Below are 23,750 nucleotides of genomic sequence, written 5' to 3'. Positions count from 1 at the left end.
ATGAATTAATTTCATTTACTTATATAAACAATGAATGCTAACTACGAATTAACATTATTCAACATCCCTCTAAGATCTATGTTAGGATGTGGTCCAACCCTGAACAAGATTATGTTATCTCATGAGTATTATTAGTGTCATGTTTTCATCAAGGTACCAATTACTTTTTCAATAATCATTTCTTGTTTTTTTTTTCTAGTAGGAAGTTAACCATTACATCGTAGGTATACTCATCTAAGTACATCATTAAATTTCAAATGAGTCTCTTGACCTTGAGCCTTAATCTCTCATCATATATTCTTCCTTCCCCAAGGACATTTGAGTGAAATTCATTGTTAAGATATTACCATTTGTACAATCATTTAAATCATCAATATCATGTTTAAAATTTCATGATCACTATACATATTGGTCTTATCCAAATGGCACACATACATGAGGTCATCCTTATTTAAGTCTTATGTTATGCTTAATCCACCTACATGAAGGCTTAATCCATTGTTATGCTTCCATTGTAGCCCAATAGGTCAAGATACTTTGCTCTTACTAGAGCAGCTCAGGTTCAAGTCCCCACAATGAAATGATGTGCTTCTTGTCCCCTAGTGATTTATCCATCACTCGCATAATTGTCATTGTTCATATTTGCTTATCTCATCAAGTTCCCACTTGATCTCTTTTATCATAGATTCATCCACCTTCAAGTTGGACTAGGGATTCTTCCACCTTAATTTTTACTCATTAAATCTTTAGTTAAGAATTTGAAATGCTTGGAACCACTACCACCATTATCATCCATGAACGATTTGGTATGCCTAATATGTTTGACAATAAATTATTTATTGATAATCAATTTACACTCAAATTTCTTATTAACTCAAAATACCACACTAAAAAATATGAAAAGTAATAATAATATAAATATTCATACTTCTAATAAATAATAAAGTAAAATAACAACTTATCAATTCCAACATAATATTTTAATATTAACTAAAAGAATTCAACCTTTATTACCCATTTCAACATAATACATTAATAATAATTAAACAAATTCAAACTCTATTATCTAATTTATTAAATAGATAAATCCACATCATATAAATTAATTCTCATTCCTTAAAACTTGGCTAGTCATTTTTATACTATACTTTTAATACATGTTTTATATAATATAAAATAACACTCATTATTGTCACTTGTTATATATATATATATATATATATATATATATATATATATATATATATATATATATACATATATATTAACATTTACTTATAATTTTAAATTTTAATTTAAATATATTTTAATAATACCACATCCTATAAATCCTATTTTTTCTAATAAAAATTATATTCATCCATAAATATTAATTATACCCTGAACCCATTATATACTTTATGTTAATGAGTTACATGAATTACATGGTGTCCATTATATTGTTTAATATTAATGTATATGCATATTATCACTTCTGTTAAATATAAGCAGTAATTTTAATAACCTTAATGCATTAAGGTTAATGCATACAACTTATCAAGTATTTTTTTTTTTTTTTTTAAATTAGTCTTGCCTTAAAGCAGCCTATTCGTCTCTCGTCTTTCACATTGTCGCCACCTCTTTTCTCTCTGTCTTATTATCATATATCGCTTGGCATATAACTCTTGATGACCTCAGCGTTGTGATGTTTATTACACGTGTTGTTGCGTGGAGGATTCTGGGACTGAATATTATTTTAATTACTCCATTAATATATAATAAGAATATATCTATTTTTTTCTATATAATAATACATTTATTTTTTAATTAATTTAAATATATTATTAGTGTATTTGAAAACATTTTCGGAAAAAATCACATTGATAGAATTAGGCCAATGTATTTCGAACCAACCAGTGTGGTTCATCAGCAAGACAAGATGAACAATCAGATCATAGCTCCAAATTAAATAGGGGTCAAGACCATGTAACAGATATAGGGGAAATTTTGAAATATCACAAGCTTTAGAATACGCACGATTTAATAAAATTCTAATTCTCACATAGAATTGTAGTTAAGATGAGAGTGCTCTTTAATAATATATTTAATATATGCATGCATGCATTGTTATGCATATAACATCAATGTTATAAACTTAATTTTTTTTAATAGGATTCTTTTTTTGTGTTATTAGTCCCTGCCATCTGGCATCCGGCAGGGACTATAGTAACCGTTCGGAGGGCAGATAACATTAGTTTGCAGGGTTTTTTAGTGGTATTATTAGTTATATTCTAAAGTTTGCAGTTGAACTTCTGTTGGCCATCTTATTTGGCCTCTTCCCGAGGCGGAAGAGGCCGGACCATAGCTTAAACTGGTACTTACCCACAATCAAGTGGCCCTGACCGTGTGCGGTTTCGTTTTAATGCTGACATTAATTCCTTAATGTTTAATGTTAAGTGCGAATGGGATACATATGCTAAGTTGCTTGTTCTTTTGCAGGTGTCGGCCGTATGGTGAAGGTTTGCATGGAGGCAGCTGTCATGCCATGCAGATTTCGTGTGTTCGGTGGCCTTCACCGCCTCATTCCTATTTGAAGGAGCATTCCCTGCATAATACCAGATTGCAGAAACGTATTGCAGAGATTGCAGAATACCAGATTCTCTGGCAGCAGCGGCATCTGCGCAATAGCAGCGCAATCCAAAAGAAGAGGCGAAGCCCGCAAGCGTCCAGGGCAACGCTTGTTTACCCATATCCGCCTTCACTTTGTGTTACCCTTTGATTATCTGCTCAGTTTTCTTCTGTCCATCCTTTTGAGCCTTATCTCTAAACTGCTGCAGGGTCGTGCGTGAAGATCAGTGGAGACGGCAAGGGGAGTCAGCTTATCAAGAAGAGCTGAAAAAACCATTGATATGTAAAGGTGAGGATAAACTACACTCTGTGCGTTCAAATTAGACGTTTTTACTACTGCTTTCAAATTAGACGTTTTTTCAGTAAAAGAACTAATAATAAAAATTCTCGGAAATCAAAATTTGCCAATATAGTAAGGAAATTTGCCGAAGTATGGAAATATTCAGCGGCGTGTTACCCTTTGATTATCTGCTCAGTTTTCTTCTGTCCATCCTTTTGAGCCTTATCTCTAAACTGCTGCAGGGTCGTGATGATACCTTTGATGTCGCTGAATTTTACAAAGAAAATCAATGCAATTATAGCGACGACGATAAAAAGGTCTAGAATATGAGGAATGCTAACTGAAAGAAGTAAATTATGCCTGGAAAGATTGAGATCGATATCGTCTTCACGCTGATTTGCATCTGCGGGCGCCGTATCCGTGATCGCTCTGCTGTGTTTCTTACTTGTTCCGCCGCCTTCTCCTGCCATTCTGCTAACAATATACTGTCTAAAACTACAATTCCCGCTTCTGGACCGCCAAGATGTACCGCCAATCCATATCGAATTACATTTAAGAGTTCCTCTGCCTTTCTAGTCATCCCAAAAGCCAACGAACCATTGAGGGCAATGTTTAAAGCCTCAATTCCTCCATGTCCACCATTGTTCTCAGTATTGTAGAAGCAGGGACGAGCATTTGTGTTGATGCAAGACTCAAGCACAATTGGGTCAGAGCCTCTTGATCAAGTAGTTGTCTTTGCTTCCTCTCGTTCACAATTGAAAGCACCACAGCATAGGCCTTCTCGAGCCAATTTGAATCTCCAGAGCCTGCTAATACATTTATCAACCTACTAACAAGAGACTTCCTTGGAAAACCTTCCAGTTGCTTGAAATGCTCGTAGCCCTTCATGGCATCTTCCAGTCTCCGTTCATCGAGGGCATTTTCCAGTTCTTCTGCCAACATTGACGGGTTGCGAGCTTGCTTCAAGATTGTGGGTGATCCCGCTATACGAAGGGCTAAAATAGACCCAACCATGGAGGGAAAGCCCTTTTGCAGGTCTGGAGAGCCATGTTTTAGGCACAAGTGTTGCAGATTTGGAGAGCCATGGTGGTTCTCATGGCCTTGTTTCCCACGTTCCGTACAAACACGTTGCTACATGCATGTCGATCACATGTCTCCTGTGTAACGTGTGGCCTACTTTCTTTACGATATTGAACGGTTTAAGTCAAAAGCTATAATTAAAAATTGACCCATGTTTCTCTTTATGGATGCTACTAGTAACTTTTGATTAATCTGAACAACTGAATAATACCATGCCTCATTGACTAAGTAATGCGTATCTTACAAACAAAAAATGACAGGAGATTCCGTGCTTTACTCGACTCTTTTATGTTTTCAAGATGTGGCATGTTTTCCTTTTTACTTTATATTTTTAATCAAATGTTTAAAGTAGCTTAATAAAATGTGACAAGGTTTCTGCTTACATATAGTATTATGGTTATAGAGGTTAAATGATTAATTAAAATTAATATATCGAATAAGCGTATGTCAAAAGAAAAGGGATGCTCCTAGTTCTAAGTAGCTAAACTTGCTCGCATACTCCTTTATAGTGCCCATGTTCTTTTCCTCGCATGAATAAATGCAAAAGGAACAAGAATTTCATGGTTAGGGTTTCGATGGCTCCCGACGTAAACGTGAGTGAAAATCGTCCTCCTACACATGCGATATTTCTAGGAGACAAGCCACTTTTGTCAACGGAAGCAAGCACCCAGTCGACCTTACTTTTACATAGCTACGTAATTATTATTTACGTATGTAACTCAGATTCAATGGCTTCCTGCCTGCCACTGAATGTGAGGGTAGTGCATCGTGGTGCTCTAATATGTTCTTGTACTGACTTAAGGATCTATCAGATGTTAATGCCTTTAGTAAACTGCCCAGATTATGAATTTTAGACTTCTAATTTTATAAGCATTAGTCCTTGTCTCATACAATAACTGACCTCCGAGGATTTTAAAAACCTCTGAATTTGAGCTTGGTCAAAAGGACGTCAACATACCTTAGTCACAAGCTCAAAAGAGGTTCCAGATCTGTATCAAGACACATAATTTGATCCAGTGATTTTGTACTTGAATTAAGCCCTGAAGGAAGCCTCAGGAGACTTCAAGATAATCATCAACTCAAGGAACAACCTTGGATGAAAGTGATAAACGTTGGAACATACTTCAGGAATAGTTCGGATAGTTGCTTCTGTTCGAATATTGTAGATCAGATCTAAGATACAAAAGATGTCTAGAAACCTTAAAGTAAACACCCTCTAATCAGTCTTGGTCAATGGTTTGAACTGCAAAGAGAAACTTTAGAATAGCCCATGAGTTTCTCCTTTAAGTCCGAGCTCAGATACCCTTAGGAACAAAATTTTTGGCACCTCATGATTTGTGTAAAAAATTATCTTAAGGTTGTTACAAATGTCAGCAAAAAGAGCTGAGTATACCAATATCAAGAATGCCTTGGTTCAGTCAATCACATGCACGGATTTGTCATTGTATAATCTTCAAAAACCCCAATGAATCACCAGTACCAATCAAACATTAAACCTTTAATCAAAATCAAGTCAAAAGTTTGACTTGTAGTGCTTGGAAAAACCAAAAGATTTGTTGAGCACCAATATTCTTTGATTAGGGCTTTGTGAAATCTTGTAAAAGACAGAAACAAGCTTCAAATAGAACTCGGATTAGTCTTAGGTAGCAACAGAGTTTATATGGTGCAAATATGATCAAATGTAGCATCCGGTGCACGGGAGGACAGTATTGTCCTGTAGCATCCGGTGCACCGGAGGACAGAATTAGCTGGTAAGATCACCAAAACGTACACAATTATAAGCAAATAAAGTGTTGCTCCAAATCACAACAATTCAAACCATTCGCCATTGAAGACAATCCAAATCACAACAAAACTTCTTCTTAAATTCCAACACTCTAGATTATAAATAGCATAATCAGGCTTTTCTTTTACTTCACTGGTTTGCACCCAAGAAACTTAGTAACGGGTAGTGATATTAACATTGTACCCAGCACTCATATAATATATAATATATCTGAATATCATCCGAATCAACTCGCCTTATATCATTGCTTCAATCACGCATCCTCTGGTTCCAGGAATTGAAGGGACATGACAGCTGCCATGAAATTCAAATACTTCTGGAACTGGATTACAGAGCTATGGCATAATCACGATGCTTCTCTGGTCAATTTACAGAGCTTGCCAAGATAGCTATGACACTGACACATCACGTATTATGCAGGCTGAACTTAGTGCAGGGACTCGCTGCTTCGCAGAAACTTCTTCTTAAATTCCAACACTCTAGATTATAAATAGCATAATCAGGCTTTTCTTTTACTTCACTGGTTTGCACCCAAGAAACTTAGTAACGGGTAGTGATATTAACATTGTACCCAGCACTCATATAATATATAATATATCTGAATATCATCCGAATCGACTCGCCTTATATCATTGCTTCAATCACGCATCCTCTGGTTCCAGGAATTGAAGGGACATGACAACTGCCATGAAATTCAAATACTTCTGGAACTGGATTACAGAGCTATGACATAATCACGATGCTTCTCTGGTCAATTTACAGAGCTTGCCAAGATAGCTATGACACTGACACATCACGTATTATGCAGGTATTATGCAGGCTGAACTTAGTGCAGGGACTCGCTGCTTCGCAACCTCCCTTGTTTTAGTAGATTTTTACGTGCCAAATAAGAAGTGCATGAATTTTGTATTTAATAATAAAGAAAGTTTTTATCTATTTAGAAATGTTAATTTTTTAATAATTGTTTTATTTAAAAAAAAAACATATATAAAATTTAAAATATTTTCATATATTATTTTAACTGTATATGAGCTTTTATTTTTTTAAATTTATCTGAATAAATTTCCATAAGCAAAATCAATGATAAATTTGATTAAGTATTTTTTTTTCAAATTTTTACCTAGAGGTCACTTAGAGTCGAAACCTGCTCTGATACCATATGTAACAACCCTGAAATTAAAACATGGAACTAATTAGATCAATTATGCGATTTACAATCAACACATCTTTATTCAGCTAATTAGCATAGAATTTTTGAGAAATAGGAGCAAAGAAAACTTACCTACAACGATGATATTCCTTACTTGTAATTTCAGAATTGAACGCTACTTGAATCTTGCTAACCGCAACAAAGTTTTGGAGACGACTCTCCACCCAACCATAGGCTCAGCTGCATATAATCTTTCTACAACTGGCCACCCCCGAGCCCTCAATCAACGTACTACTGCCAAGGAATCCTTTGTCTCACAACACTTTTCTCCCAAGAGAATGGATGATGGAATGATCTCTTATCTTCCTCATCGTCTATTAAATAGACCAAACATTGGAAGGGGAATTGCATGCACACATTCCATGTGTCAACATGCAACTTTTATTTTAAGTTTTACTTAAGTTAAATTTTCTCTTAATTTATTTCTTTCTTATTTTATCCATTTTTACTTTTTGATAACTTTACTTATTTTTACTATTTTTATAGTTCTCTTAGTTAAATTTTTCTTATTTTATTTTACTTTTTGTTAACTTTACTTATTTTTACTATCATATATATATATATATATATATAACTTTACTATTTTATTTGTTTGTTATTATTATACTTCTTTATTATTTATTATTATCTTTTTTATTGTTTGTTTGCTTATATTTTAATATTATATTATTATTACCCGGATGCGGGTGGCATTCAATGATATTAATGAGGAACCGCACAGAGCAGGCAGCTGGCCTTGCACCTGGCTGGCGGACGGCCCCCATCGCATGCGCCTCGGGCTGGCAGACGCCTTCAAAAGCACGCGAATTGACTCCGCTGCAGAACGGTATGTTGGTCACACAGTTCGGCATTTATGAGCGCCTGGTTCAAGAGCATTTAGGTAAGATTTTATGTATGGCTTCGTTCTTAATTTACGCCATTGTCACTGGTTTATTTCACCTCCGCGAGGAATTCTTCCCGCACCCTTGTCTGGCTCATCGTATTTGGAAGCTCGCCTGGTCTTTTGATGTCATTGGGCTCCTCTGCGCTCAAATTCTCACCCGTCTGCTCTGCCTCAACCCCTTTCTCAGTCAGCCTATTATCCTAAGCATGTCTCGCCGTCGAGGAATCCCGCGCAGAGGAAGCAACACTGGAAATAGAGGCAGAACCTCTCGACCTGCTCCACAGAATGTCATTCCCATTGCCTCCGCCTCCCCTTCTTCTCCACCCCCGGGTCAAGATGTGTCTCTTCTGCACAATTCTTTTCAGACTACCAGGTTCACATTCCACAGTAGGCTCAACAGGCCTGTATTGACGGCAAGCATCACAGTTATTCTCGCAGAGGTAGAGAGTAATCCTATCAGCTCGGCTCAGGCTACTTCCTCTCAATCTCAGGAAGACAACGTTCTTCAAGGGGAAATGGCCGGGGTGGTGTCTAACGCGGACAATATGCAGGAGGACACCCCTGTTTCTGAAGAGCCTCAGCATCCAGTCGACCCAACTCAGAATGAGATTCTGGCCCGTGGGCCGTCTCAGCGTGCAGGCTGCATTCTCAATCTGGTGACTACTCCTAAAGGCGGCATTGAAGGAAATGATGACAATGGCTTCATCACCTGGGTCGCTTCTTCCAGCCAGGTGGATATGGACACGCCTGACTCTCCGCAGCATGCAGATTAAGGCCGGCTCTTCACTGACGGGTGGCATTCTTGCCTCTACTCTGTGTAATTTTGATTACGTGTCTTCGTTTCCAAGTCTATCCTACGTCTGGTTTATGGTCTTGTTCAAGCTCGTGGCGCTAGCCAACCTGCTCTATGTTTACTATTACAACTGTGGGTTTGAAGGGTACCTTTTTGTATTTTTGATTAATAGCGAGCATGATAGTATGCGTCTTAGTAATGTTTCTAAAGATGCTAGCTTTGCCATGTTAGATGCTGAATAGAAATACCTCAGGGTTCATGGTCCAAACAAAATCTTTTGAAGTCTGCAATGTGAAATCAGCAGAAAGCATGAAATGTAATATCTCTGAATATCTGGCTGAGGGCTGGCATCTGCCTCCTCTAAGGTCTCGACCTCATTGTACATAAATTTTCTCTTTTTTAATAGAATTAGTATTTACGCAGAAAAAATAATAATATTATATTATTATTATTAGGGGACATTACAGTTGGCTTATAATGTATCTATTATTTACCAATAGAAAAAGAGAAATCAGATTCACCCTCTTGCAAAGCTCTTGTAGGAAAGTGATCCTTAAGCTGACTCTACGACTTAGCGAAGCCACAACTAAGGTCTGGCCTTGTGTGAAGGGATTTCTAGAATGCATAATTATATCTAAATGCATATCTATGCTAATATGCAAGCATAAATCTAATCCTATCTCGAATTGGAAAATGATAGCCTTTTCTCAATTCCAGAGCAGATGTACTAACTAACCAGGGGAAGAGGATTGTTTATATGATCGAATTCATTATATATTTTTCATTAATTAAAGAAGTAGTTCATTCAATTAATGAAAGAGAAAACAAAATGAGAATGCATTTAAACAATAAATAGTTAGTTTTGAATGCATTCATATTTCAATGAATTCGTAGTAATTCTAATTATGTTTTTCTCCTCAAAGATACATACAAAAATTCAATAGCATAAAACAATTGATACGATAATAGTGCTTGATATTAGAAAGCAATACACTATTTAGAACGAGAATTAAAATCAATTAGAGAAATTATGGCAATATCAATTTAACTTACAATCCAAACAATAGTGCATTGGAATGAAAATTTATTAAAATCATACCAAAACTTCATTACAAGTTTTTCCATCCAAGAACGACTTCAACTCCTTGAAGAAATTGCTTATAGTATTGCAAAACAATCTTCTCTTTTAGAACTAAAAATGCTCAATCTCTCCATAATTCAATTCATAGTACATTAGAAAAGTGCAAATGCACAACAAGAAAAATCACAGAGTTTTCCCCTAACCTTAGATCTGAAGTATTCCCCTCACCTACAACTATAATCCCCTAATACAATAGTGCTTTCAGAGCCTCTAGTTGCATAGAAGAGGAACCCCTTGTTCATTCTCTAAACTTCTATTTAATAATTACAAGAATCTCCAAAATAGAGAACTGTTGAGAGTAGTTTTTCAGATCCTTAATTAGAGCTGCAAATTCCCCATTTTTCTTTTTGCTAGTCTCTTTCCATTGCTCCAAAATGTCTTAGATCTGAACTTCTCCAACTAATCTCCCGCGACAAACCAATCAAAACTAACAATAAAAATAAATTAAATTGCATATTAGAAATCAGAGAAAAAAAACAAATACTCATAAAATTACTAAATTAAAATAAATAAAATCCAAAGAAATTCCATGCTACGATTGCTTTAAATGGATCTAATTAGCCTTTGATTATTGCTGGAGGGTGAATTAGTGACAACAATTTTTTCAAGCGAATGAAATTTGCTCAAATAAAATTTGGAAAAACCAATTATTGTTGCAAATTCGTCACTTTGTCTTCTGTTGAATTTTTGGGTCATTAAATGATATTCTAAAATTATTATTCCCATATTATTCTCCTTGGTCTTAACTTTCCAACGAGCTATTGTGAGCTTCATTTGACCAAGTAAATCTTGAGATATGCCTCTTCAAAGTTGAAGTGTTAAAATTACAAAAATTTTGAAAAAAGTTTGCATGCCTTGGTCAAAATTAGGAAATTTTAATTAAAAATTCTAATCTAATTTAAATTAATAATTGTTAATTAAATAAATAATTAAAATTAATTAATTACAGTTATTATTACATTAATTAAATACATACAATTTAATTACAATTATAAAATTAATTAATTATATACAAATTAAATAATTTCTATTATACTTACAAATTATATAAATTACGCAGTTATGGCGTGAAGCGGTGCTGCTACTGTTGAAAATGAGGCTATGAATTTGTGCTGCCCCATTGAAATTCCTAACCTCAGAAACATTAGTAGGCACTGATCATTTCATGATGGCTTCCATCTTTGAAGGATCTATATTAAGTTCTCCTCCACCAATCACATACCCCAAATACACCAAACACTGCTATGCAAACTTGCAGTTCTAGATATTTTCTAGCTGTTGGTGCTTCTTCAATGCTTCCATTACCTACATCAAATGTGAAATATGATCCTCCCAGGTAGCACTATATACAAGTATATCATCCAAATAGACAATAACAAATGAATCTATAAAAGGAAACAATACATCATTCATTAATCTCATAAATGTAGCGGGTGCATTACATAGGCCAAATGGCATAACTAACCACTCATACAAACCCTGTCTAGTTTTGAAGGCAATCTTCCATGTATCTTCTTCTTTGACTCAAACTTGGTGATATCTAGACTTCAAGTCCAGCTTGGTGAAGTATTTTTCTTGTTGCAACTGATCTAGTAGATCGTCTATCCTGGGCAGGGGGTATCCATTCTTGAGCATGATTTTATTCAATTCCATGTAATCTATACACATTCTTTGGCATAATGATGATGGGTAACCCACATGGTGATGTACTCAGTCGAATGATACCTTGTTCCAGCAGCTGCTGCAATTGTTTCTTCACGTCACTTGCTTCTATAATAGGTTGCATGTACAAACCAATATTTGGAAATGGGGAGTCTGGAAATACCTGGATCTCGTGCTCCACTTCTCTCTTAGGTGGTAACCCTTTAAGCTCTTGGAACACATCCATGTATGCATGTAACAAATCCTCTAATTATTGTTTCTATTTCCTAGTACACCCTCTAGGGATGCCTTGTCTCTTATTTACTCCTCTTCAGGCTGACTTTCTCTTAAAAATAATAAAACATACTTCTTGTTGGAATTGATCAATTTCTTGGCTTAGTTGACACTTACCAATGAAATTTTTGACTTGCCTTTGTGCGCGTTGATGATGAACAATTTTCCATCCTTGACGAGTCAGTACTGATTGACTCTCCTCATGAATATTGCATCTCACATGTACATGTATGGACTCCCAAACACGACTCCACATACATTAAGGGGAACCACATCTAGATCTACTTCATCAATAAAATCAACACTGATAGCAAATCTAATTTTACACTGTTTTGTTACCTTTAGCTCTGCATCCTTATTTACCCATCCCAATGGATATGGGTTTGGATGATCATGAACTTCCAACCGGCTGCAATGAGATTGGCCTATGATCTTGAGTCAAACAGAGCATCAATCTTTGTCTTCTTGACCTGTATCTTTATGTGGAAGAGTTTGGTCATTTATCTCTTGCTGTTGCTGAAGGCTACTCAAATTCACCTCCTTCTGCACTAAAGTACAGACGATCTTCTCATCCATGTCTGAGTTTATTTCAACATGGTTTCTCGAATCCCTGGCTACGAGATTCTTCTTCTTATTATCCTTCTTCTTGTTCTTTGGGTTTAGCTCTGGATGCAACTTCCAACACTTTTCCTCGGTATCGCCATCAATGTTGCAGTGGTTGCTAGGATCTTTGCATTGGTGTGTTGTGGCTGCCATCTTTTTATCCTTTGCCCATTTTTTCTTCTTCCTCCCCTCCTTAGAAGCTTCATGTTTCTCCTTCTGCTTCGATCCATTTGATTGTGCTCTTTTCAGGCCTATGTTCTCTAGGTACTGTACTTGTACACAAGCCTTGTCCACTGATTTAGGCTTGAACAACATCACTTGCTCACGCAGATGGGAGTGCAGACCCCCCAAATACTTGAGGAGTACATCTGGGTTCTTTGGAGAGATACCCAACATTATTTCCATCCTCCTGAATTTCGTGGTGTACTCATGCATGCTTTGGCTCAGCTTTTACCTGAAGTAATGCCACTAAACCCACTGGTCCTCCACGTACCCAACGAGATAAAACAATGACCTAATGAGGATTTTGAAATCTTCCCATTTAGACATCGGAGGTTCTCCCTCCAACCTCAGGGTCTCCGTGTGGATTTCCCACTAAGTCATTGCATGACTCTCTAATTTCAACTACACAAATGAGATCTTTTGTCTTTCCTCAATATAATGGACTTTGAAATAAAATTCCAGTTGCCGCAACCACTGGTTAAACTTTAGAGCGTTGATATTGCCGTGATATGGCTTGATATCAACTTTTTCTTCCATTTTAAACAAGGACTAATTGGTGCTCGAACTGGGTTGATCTTTTCCAGATTCTTTCTTCAACTGGTTCTTTGTTTCTCACTGATCTTCTGATTTGTCCTTTGTATTCAAACCCCCATATTCTCTAAATACCCCTAGCTTTCTATTCGAATCCACCATGAGGAGGTTTACATTGTGGTTGATATCCATGACTTGTTGTTGCAACTGTGTAAACCTTACCTTTGCAGGATCACAAGGTTTGTTTACATATTCAACGACCATGATTAATGTTTTACGATTTTTGGTCCCACCGATATAGATCCCCGCAATCTCTAAAAAATAAACAAAGAAACTGGATCTGATACCAAATGATCCGTAAGCTACCGTGGATATTCCATAGTACAGTTCGTCATAACATATCTAATAATAATATATTAAAACTATGAATTTTTACACTGTTACAGTTTTATTAAACTTCTAGATCTATAAATTTAATTGTAATTAGTGTATTTATGCGAATGGAAAATTATGAAAAAAAGTAGAGAACGAAAAAATAAGCTCACTCACACACATAATACATAAGATATGCTATGGGATACCCTTTCACGAGAAAACCTACCTGGAAGGTGAGGCCACTTCACTCTCTTTGTCTATCTGGAAATATGGCTGCAAGTACAAAGAAGTAATTCTTGTGGCATGTGAGCTACTACAATGCATAGATCATATCTGTGTGCTCTACCTCCTATCTCTCTTAGCTATCTTTGCTAAGTTATGTAACAAAAATCTCTTGAAAAAATGGAATGCCTCTTCCTCATAGCGTGCCAGTTATAACACAACCCGGTAGTCTACTAGTGGTTAAATTTGACTACATCAAATATTAAATAGAGTTAAAATATAGACTCTTTTAGAGTCTTTTACATTACAAACACGTGCCTAGCCCATTTTCCATAAATAATGGAGGCTGACATGACATCCTCCCGAACTATATGTGTGAAAATAGGAAGGTCAACTTCTGAGTGGCATAACTTTTGCATACAAAATTTGATTTATGCGTTTCTTGCGTCGTTGGAAAAATATCTATGTGTACAACAACATGAAAAAGTTTTTCACTAAGGATGCAAAGTTTTGCCCCCAAAAAACGCCATTTTATGCCTCTAAACGCTCTCGGAAGGTTTCAAACCCTGTTTTGCCAAACTGGGTATCCTAATTGGATCACTGCAGCTTCATCTTCATCCAAAAATTTTATTGTATATGATAACATTGAATATAACATTATTGAAGTTATGAAGAAAACTAAGGCAAACATATCACTCTAAGAAGTTAGGAAAAAAAAACATAAATTGTTGTTTAACACTTTCAATGTCGAGCCAACATCCCCATTGCCATCAACTGCTATCATAACTAAATATTTTAAGAGTAAATCTAAGCCTAAGCCTCCTACTTCATCTTCAGATAAGATTAATACAACAAATTTCATCCTCATTGGTGATAGGTCAAATTCACACACACCTCCCTTTCTCTTAGCTTTTGAAGTCTTTAACAAACGTTCATAATTGTTTAGTTGATTTGGGTGCTTCATCAAACATTATGCCTTATTTGGTTTGCTTAAATTTGAATGTGAAGCCATGAAAATCTGCCATTCAAATAGTTCAGCTATATAGAGAAAAATTCAAAGATTTAGGTGAGATGAATGAGGCTTAGATTATATTGTCATCAAATCCCAAGGTTTTCCAAATCATTGACATTATGGTCGCTGACATTCCAAAATTATATGGTTTTATATTGAGTAGAGACTGGTATGAAAAACTTAACGGTTACTTTTCTACTGATTGGTCTCACTTTCGGTTACCCTATAATGGAAAACTAAACTAGATTAGGATTGACAGAGAAAAAAAGCATGAAGTATACATTGACTGAGTTGGACGGAGAAAAAGAACCTGTCACTTTCATGAATAATATCCTTGGTAATTATTTTGTTGAATCCTTCTTTGGTAAATATCCTACTCAAATCTCTCCTCATCCTTTAGACTGTGTTTCATCACAAATTGAAAACTTCTCACAAAAAAATTTGTCTCGATGTGTAAATATTGTATATCCTTATGTAAATAATTCTATATAAAGTGTGTTTTGGACCCTTTATTTAGATAGATCGAAGTCTAATGATGGCACAGGGGCAGGTTTTCTTTTAGTTAGCCCAAAAAATGAAAAGACTATGCTTAACTGCATACTTGAATTTGAATGCACAAATAACTTGGTAGAATATGAAGCACTTGTGTAGGAATTTAAAAAAGAATTAGTTTAGTTGTCAAGTTCTTGAAAGTCTATGGTGATTCAAAGATAGTCATGAAATAGGTAAGAAACAACATTCATTGTATCTCTAACCATGTAAAGCAATATCAATCTTTGGTTCAAGACTTAACAAATCATTTTGTAGCATTTAGTATCACTCCTGTTCCGTGTTGACTTATTGGCTCAAGTTTCTTCTAAGTTGATTCCACTTGAAAATTTTAGTCCTGGTCTCTTTTCAATTGAGTTGATTTTTCGTCTTATTCTTAACAATATCACCAACTAGAGAGTTTTCAACAATGACGCTGACATCATAATTTTTCTTACATTCGAAGTGACCTACGATGAACAAATTGGTTATGAGGATATGTGTGATAAGGAACTTAATAAATCCTCTGAAGAAAATGTAACAAAAAATGTGTTTCCTAAATCAGTAGTTAAGTTGGATGACCTTTATGACCTTAAAGACATATTTAAACAACCAAGTAATTGTAAAATACAGAGTTCTACTTTAAGGTTTGAAGTTATCAATTTAGGTATTGAAGAAAAACCCCAAAATATTAACTTGGGACTTGGCATGTCACCTGATGAAAGGCTTGGCTTCATTCACCTACTTAGAAGATATAATATGTTTTTGCATGGAGCTATGATGACCTCAAAACATATGAAACTTCAATTATCCAACATGCAGTTCCCGTGCTGCCAGATGTTAAGCCAATCCAACAAAAACTTAAGAAAATCCATCCTAAACTCGAGTCTTAGATTAAAGTTGAACTCAATAAACTACTTAAGGCCAAGGCCATTTTAACTGTTAGACATTTCAAGTGGGTATCTAACCTGGTTCCCATATGGAAAAAGAATGGTGATATTAGGATCTGTATAGATTTTATGAATTTAAATAAGGTATTTGAGAAGGATACTTTCCCATTGCCTCCCAAGGAGAAAATTTTGCAATCACTAGCAGACTCAGAATTAATTTCTTTCTTATAAGTCTTTTCAGGTTATAATTAGATTTTGGTACATCCTGCTGACAGGTTGAAGATTACCTTCAGGACTAAATGGGAAATGTATGCATATTATAAAATGCCTTTTGGTTTGATTAATGTAGGAGCCACATTTTAGAGAGACATGGATATAACATTCAGAGGTCATACGAATAAATTAGTGGTAATTTACCTTAATGACATTAATATTTATTCCAAAAAGCGAGGTAATCATTTTCAAGACCTAAAACAAACATTTGAAAGACATAGAAAGTATGGCATTTCTCTGAACCTTAAGAAATCATTTTTTCCCCTAACTTAGGGAATACTATTAGGGTTCATTTTTTTAAAAGAAGGCATCACAATATAGCGTGACAAAATTAAAGTCATTTATGAAATTTCCTTACCTCACAACGAAAAATAAATGCAATCCTTTGTAGTATAGATCAATTTTGTAAAAGGTTTTGTCCCATATTTTTCTCAAATCATCATGCCACTATAAAATATGATTAGAAAGAATGCAACCTATAAGTGGGGTATAACTAAGAAAAATGCCTTTGACTCACTCAAACAAGCTATAATGCAATATCCTTCTCTGTCTTCTCTTGATTATTTGAAAGAATTTGTTTTATATACCTTCGCTTCTAGTCATTCATATGCAACTGTAATAACAAAAAGGAATGATGAGGGAGAAAAAACCCCAAATTCCTTTAATATCTCAACATTACAGGGGGGAAGTTGAACTACTCTGAAGTTGAGAAAATGCGATCTTCAATTTTGTCAAACATTTTAGACCCTTTATTCTTAAATCTCATAAAAAGGTGATCATACCATTTTCAGCAGTAAGAAAACTACTAATTCAAAAATATCGTGGTGAAAAAAGAGAAATTTGGGTTACAGCTCTTCAACAATATGACTTGGAAATCAAACCCGCCAAGATTGTGTGGGGACATGGCTTGTGCAAGTTGGTTGCTAGTTCTAGTGATAATTCATCAAAAATAATCTCAGGTGAACATAAATTTACGCATGAGGTATTCCTTATGAACTCATATTCTCAATATGCAGACCTCACCTTTTTTTAACTCATGGATATGCACCCACTGAATTAGAGCCTAAAAAGAAAAGAGCGTTGAGATCGAAAGATATTACTTTTCACACTAATCTATGTTGTTTCAATTATTTTAGCCCAATTCAATACTTCAATTAGCAATCTTTCCAATATCAATTAATTTTTCCAATCATCAACAGTAAATGCAATGATAAAGGAGACAATCAACACATCAACAAAAGACACCTAATTTGGTCAAAGACCAAGGAAAAACCCACTATGGGGAAAACCCTTGAAATTATTATTATTTATTAGATTGTCATAAAATGTTCAACAAAGATTACAATGAGCCCAATACAAAATAATCCAACAAAATTAACCCAATAACACTCAGAAATATGTTTCCAGCATCAATATATACCAGAGGCAACTTTTCCCGTCTACGGTTAGTTATCAAATTTTTGCCCTAGTTTCCCGTCGCATGGAGGAAGTGTCATGCTTGCGAATGAGAGAGTCTAGTCGCTCTCTTGATCCTGTAAGCCTGCAATTTCAATCAAAATTCTCCTTTGATAAGATTGCAACTATAACCCAAAACCCTATAAACAAATGTGAGCTTCAAACCCTGTAATTTCAGACTTTGCAAACTTCTTTCGTCGACCCAACATCAAACCTCTGTGAACCAATCAATGAAGAAGAGAAGAAGAATATGTTTGGTGATTTCCAAATTAGATTGAGGTCACCTGTATTTATAGGCTTCCAAGGGTGACCAATTTCCTGTTAGGGCCAACCTGTCCAAATATGCATATGTGGGCTTTTCTTCATAAGTACACCATCCCTTATCCAATTTTAGTGATATTTACGTAGATTTTGGTCCTCTCACAAAGAGGAATTAAATGAAATAATTATATCCATTAAATGAGATTTTCAAAGTGGAATTTCACCCTAGTTTCATAATTTAACACTCCCTCCCAACTAGGGAGAATTCCACCTGTATCATGTCATGTATATCATGCCCCAACTCTGCTCAACTCTATCTACTAAAACAGTCTCAAATCTAAAGAAGAAGAATCAAGGAGCATTAGCTTCCACCCTCTATAATTTTGGAGACCACGTCTCAATCCAAAAATAATATCAGGGAGCACATCTCAACCTGAATCTACATCGGGGAGCGCATCTCAACCCAAAATCTCTTGGGGGAGCTAAACATCTAAAACCCCATATCGAGAAATATGTGATATAGGGGAGCACATCTCAATACATCCTATTTCCTACTAATCTTCTCAACAATGACCCTCAAGAGTCATATGGTAGAACATCTACATCATAATAATCTTGGGTTGTACACCCCAAGTACACTCTCAACCCATTGGCCAAAAGGGGAGTGGTAATCCCAACAAGTCTAGCTTGTGGGTATGATTCCAACTGGGGTATACTCTGAAAATACCAAGATAAGGGAGAAACATATCCAAACCTATGGGTAATTTATAGGGAAGAATGGTGGGCTCTAATATTGCAGCAATAATGCTGCAACTCCTGGGACTCCTGTCTTTAATTTTATCAACCCAGTAGTTCGTAACAAACTTGGAAGCGACGATGCTGTATGCACAAGTACTAGCTCTTGTCGCAACTGTCACTTGGTCAGCTGGCACAAGTTCGCTAGGAGCTTAAGACAACTTCTATGAGCTCTCAGAAGAAGCTTTTTAATTGATGGATGAATTCTAACTCGAAGGAAGCTAATCTATTTGTGAAAAGAGATTGAAAAACTGAAGGAAAACACAAACCCTAGCAAACCCTAATTCTACCAGCTAGTCCTACTGATGCAAAGGAGAGAATGAAAACTACTGAAAGAGATGCCATTACTTCTATGAAGGTAAAATACATGTGTCTAGACTACCTCTATCTGAAGAAAACATCTTTTTGTATTTTTGATTAAGTCGTTAGTTTCATCATGCATATGCTTTCACTGTTCTTTGACTGTGCAGGGGTGGATCAAGGAGGAGAAATGCTTGGAAGAGGTCGGGAAGGTTCAGAGAGGGTCTAAGGAGTCCCTAACACCCTTCCAGAGAGTTTCAAAAAGTTTGGCTATCAAGAAACCTCATTTGTGAGCTTCTACAGGAAGTCTGCAGGGGTTCTACAGGATGTTCAAGAATTTCTACAAGATGTTCAAAAATTTCTACAGGATGTTTAAAAATTGGATTTTGGAGGATGGGTGAGTGAGGGAAGATGCATGAAAGGATATGGAGGTAGGATAGGGGTCTGAAGTGGCCCAGGGACTGGTGGATGGAGTGGTGAGAAGGTGTAGATGGCTAAATTGGCTCAAAGAAGGCTGAAACAATGATTGCACAAAAAGGTAGGGTTACGTGGTCAAGAGGAAAGATGTGAGATGAGGAACCTAGCTAGGAGATGGAGCAGATGGATCTGATGAATCTTAGGTGGATGAAAGAGTGGTAGAGATTCCCTGCACAGTGTACATTTAACCGAATCAACAATGTCTTACAAATAATCAAAGTCCTAGCTAATCTAATATAACTGTCAATAAAACGAATGAACAACAGCTTTATTTGGAAAGAAAACCATGTACACCAATCATGCAAAGAAACATTTCAGAGATCTGAACCCATAACTAATTTCTGCAAATGAAAATAGTACACTAAGGATTGCATGGTCAAGAAAACTAGTGTTTTTGTTGGGGCAACATTGTTTCTTCAATTCCAACCCCTGATCCAATAAGGATGAGGCGAAACAGAGAGTGTTGTTGACCCTTTTCTTGGAGAATTTTCCTGTTATTATCCTACCAATCTATTCTAAACATAAGAAGCTACTTTAACCATCAAAAGCAATCTAAATAACAAAGCAAGATTTAAATCTAAATAGCAGATTTTATTCTAAGAATGCAGCAAAGACACATGAAAGTAAACAAAGGAGGTCCTGGGCACTTGAGATGGGCCCAACCCCAAGAGCTACAACCTCCTAAGAGAGATTTAGAGCTGGTGCAAAGTTGGATTCATCTTTATTGAGCAAGAAAAGAAGAGTTACATCAAAAACTGTCCACAAGGGAAAGCTTGAAAATGTGCTGAAATGCAAAGCTAATCTACTGACTGAAATCGAACTACAAACTAGCTAACTTCTGCCTACAAAGTGACTAACTACTGGCTAACAAAAATGAATCTAAAGTGACTAACTAAAATGAGGCCCTAAGCCCTCTTATTTATACAAATTGAGGACCCCAACAGTCCTCCTAAACTTTAGGGACTCAGCTGCCCAAAACTTGCAATTAACAGCAGTCCTACTTGACTTGCTTGGCTGCCCTTGTGATAATTGATTTGGTGGCCTTTGAACTCCGAGCTGATGGAGGAGAATTCGAGGTAAGGGCCCATAAATGAAGGGGACACCTTCCTACAAATCCTCTCCCTTGTTCTCCCACGAATTTGGCTGCCAAGTGCTCATTAAAACCTTCAATTTTGTCTCCAAGTTGACCAAAAAGGCTACACAAAGCACACATTAGACTTGTTGGCATAATGACTAACCCAATTCACTCTATTAACATAAATATAATCAAAAACATGCAATAAACTAATGAGAATGGTGGATTAAGTCGAATTAGGAGGTTGAATGAGCCCAAATAATTATCCACTTTTGGGGCTCATCAAAGAAACATCTACAACACTATTGTACAAAGATCCCTCAACCCCAGGAGCCTTTCTATCTCAATTCCTCACCTTGGGAGATCAGATAGGGGGGAAGAGATGGCTCAGTGTTCTCGATCAGTGATGCCCATTATCAAGAGGGTCACATCCATCAGTCCAATCTTCTCTCTAAAGACCAAGAACTTCCCTTTTGGTAAATCCTTGGTGAGTATATCTGCAATCTTCTCATGTGTCGATATATGATGGAGTCTAACGACTCCTCTCTGCACCATGTCTTGAATGAAGTGATATCAAATCTCTATGTGCTTAGAATTGTCATGAAATATGGGATTCTCTACCAGACGGATCCCACTCTTGTTGTCACAATATATCACTGTAGTGTCTAGGACTTGCTCAAATAGCTCTCCTGTTATAGACATTTTTGGGCCCTACAACCCCAAGCATGAAATGTACATAAACCAAGGGCTCCTAAGTCCCTAAAAGTGTTGTTCTAACCCCTAAAGGAACAAGGTCAACAGATTACAGCTTCTCCCAAAAGTTCTCCATGAGAAACTGCTCAAAATTGGTCAAAACAGGATCATTGCAGCTGCTCCACTGGCTAAGTGCGTTGCATCTCACCCAAATACACTGTGAGGGTGCGTTGCATTTCAAAATTCCCTTCTGTGGGGTGCGATGGGCGAGAAATGACAAATGGCAGTGTCATTCCGCGGGGTGGAGAGGCAATGGAAGCTTCCAGAATCTTCTCCTATGACACTTGCCTCACTGAGTTCGACCAAGTATGAGTAAGAGATCAATGAGATCTCCAAGTGGCATCAAGAACTATCAGAGAGAAGACACTAATAAAAAACCCAGAGTTGACTCACACCTCTGCAAATATCTATATATAGATCTCTCATCCCAGAGATCCAGAGGTTAGAGGCTGGAATTTTGCATATTGTAAGGAATTGCTGTTGGTTTCTTGAGACAAACATCAGATTGTTGGGTGATCTAAGCTTTGTTTGAGGTGAAGAGGGGCTTCTTTTCTGGGAGGTTGATGCTGGGTCAGAACAACTGGTTGTAACTCCTCTTGGCTCTTTTCTTGTTTATCAATAAAAGCTATTTGAGTTTTCCTCCATGCTTTTGTGTCATTGATGCTTGTTACATTTGTATGGTCAATTTACATCTGATCCTAGATTGTTTATGATTATAGATCCATGTCTTTGTATAGTGCTATGCTTATGTGATCTTACAGGCACTTTGTGAAGCTGGGCGTGCAAGGGAGCAAGTAGCCGAGGACTATCAAAGAAGAGAGGGATCAAATCAGGAGATTAGGGCAAGACGAAGGTTGGTCTTTCTATTCCTCTCTATCTATAATTCATAAAGGAAAAACAAAAGTATCTTTTCTCTGTTTGTTTCTAAGGCAGCTGTCACACCTTAGTGGGATAGAGCAGTTCTATATAGACACTTTTCCCTGTAACAAAATGGCGACTCTGCTGGGGAGCTAATTAGTTTGTTTGTTTATCATTCTTTGTTGTTTGTTTCATAAACTTACAAGTAGCATTCGAACTGCATTTGCCGTAACAAATGCAAATTAGACAACTGTTACTTCAATCCATCTACTGGATCTGTTTATGATTTAAACAACTGATTCACAAACTATCTGATTTCCCTTGTGATAGCTCTTAGATCCTCCTTAGATCTACCCCTGATTGTTGCATTACTGATTGCTTTTTGCTCGGCCAAAACCCAAGAACTGAACTGCAAACTGTGACCCAGAACCCGAACAGAGTCTCGTTTCTGGCCCAGCGTAGGTACTGTTCAGAGATTCTGAATTTCAGCGCACTTCCCGAGTGGATAACCTGCGCTGCATTTCAGATTCTCTGTGTTACAGGTGCGCTGATCAGACTAGCTCTGTGCAGTTTTGGCTTCTGTGATTCACTCTTTCCAGTTCTATTCCTGAATTTTGCTGCCTGTGATCAGTATATGTCTGTTTGAAACCCATTTTCCTTGCTGTTATTCCGCCTCCTTTGTACAAAAGAACTGTAAATGTTTTTGTGTGTTTTTTGAGTCATTTACAGTTCTCCTTTGCAAAAGTAGCATAATCGTACTGTCGTCCTTTGATTTGAAACTATCGCAAGTGTCGATTTCAATCGTAGGAAAGAGTTTGATTGCTGTTAATGGTCGATTATCCTGTTACTATTGCTTTTGGTCTGAATTTGTAATTTTCTAGTGTTAAGAACAAGTATTCATTTCAAAATCGTAAGGTGTTGTGATCGTCTCCATTTTTTTGATTTCGAAAAGAAACTTGTTGATATTTTTCGCTTGAAAAGAAATTCAGATTTGTGCATCAACTTTATTTTTAGCATTCATATACTAAGAAAGTAAAAAAAAAATACATGCATGTGCATTTGCATATAGACAGTCTGATTGGCTTGATTTAGGAAAGTGCATTTAGAGTTTGCTCTTTGCTCTTTGTGAAAAGATTCTGTCTTTCTTTTCCCTAGTTGCTAGGATTTTCATTGCATAAAGGAGATAAAAAGTTTGTTTATCATCTTAGATTGCATTTTAGGAATTACATCTACATCTCATGGTGAACCCGGAAGGCAAACTTCATAAACAAGATCAACTTAAAATAAATTCAATGAATCTAACAACGCTTTGGAACTTAACACACAACATTTAGAAGTCTAGGCTAGAGACGTATTCCAACGTCGTAAAGCCTGGTAAATGTTGTTCTCACTGATGGTTGGGTGA

At 36.4% G+C, this 23,750-nt stretch overlaps 1 long non-coding RNA gene across 1 annotated transcript; it reads left to right on the top strand.

The window, feature by feature from the left end:
• The first annotated feature begins 2,481 nt into the window (after positions 1 to 2,481).
• LOC149255799 (uncharacterized) lies at positions 2,482 to 2,889 on the top strand. The gene is made up of 2 exons (XR_016266416.1): positions 2,482 to 2,710; positions 2,817 to 2,889. It is a non-coding gene; the product is annotated as an uncharacterized LOC149255799 (long non-coding RNA).
• Positions 2,890 to 23,750: the final 20,861 nt, after the last annotated feature.

Source organism: Pinus tabuliformis, chromosome 7 (assembly GCF_031772625.1).
Source record: "Pinus tabuliformis cultivar Carrire ecotype Pingquan chromosome 7, CPIR1, whole genome shotgun sequence".
Lineage (NCBI taxonomy): Eukaryota > Viridiplantae > Streptophyta > Pinopsida > Pinales > Pinaceae > Pinus > Pinus tabuliformis.
This window is presented reverse-complemented; position numbering and strand designations above follow the sequence as displayed.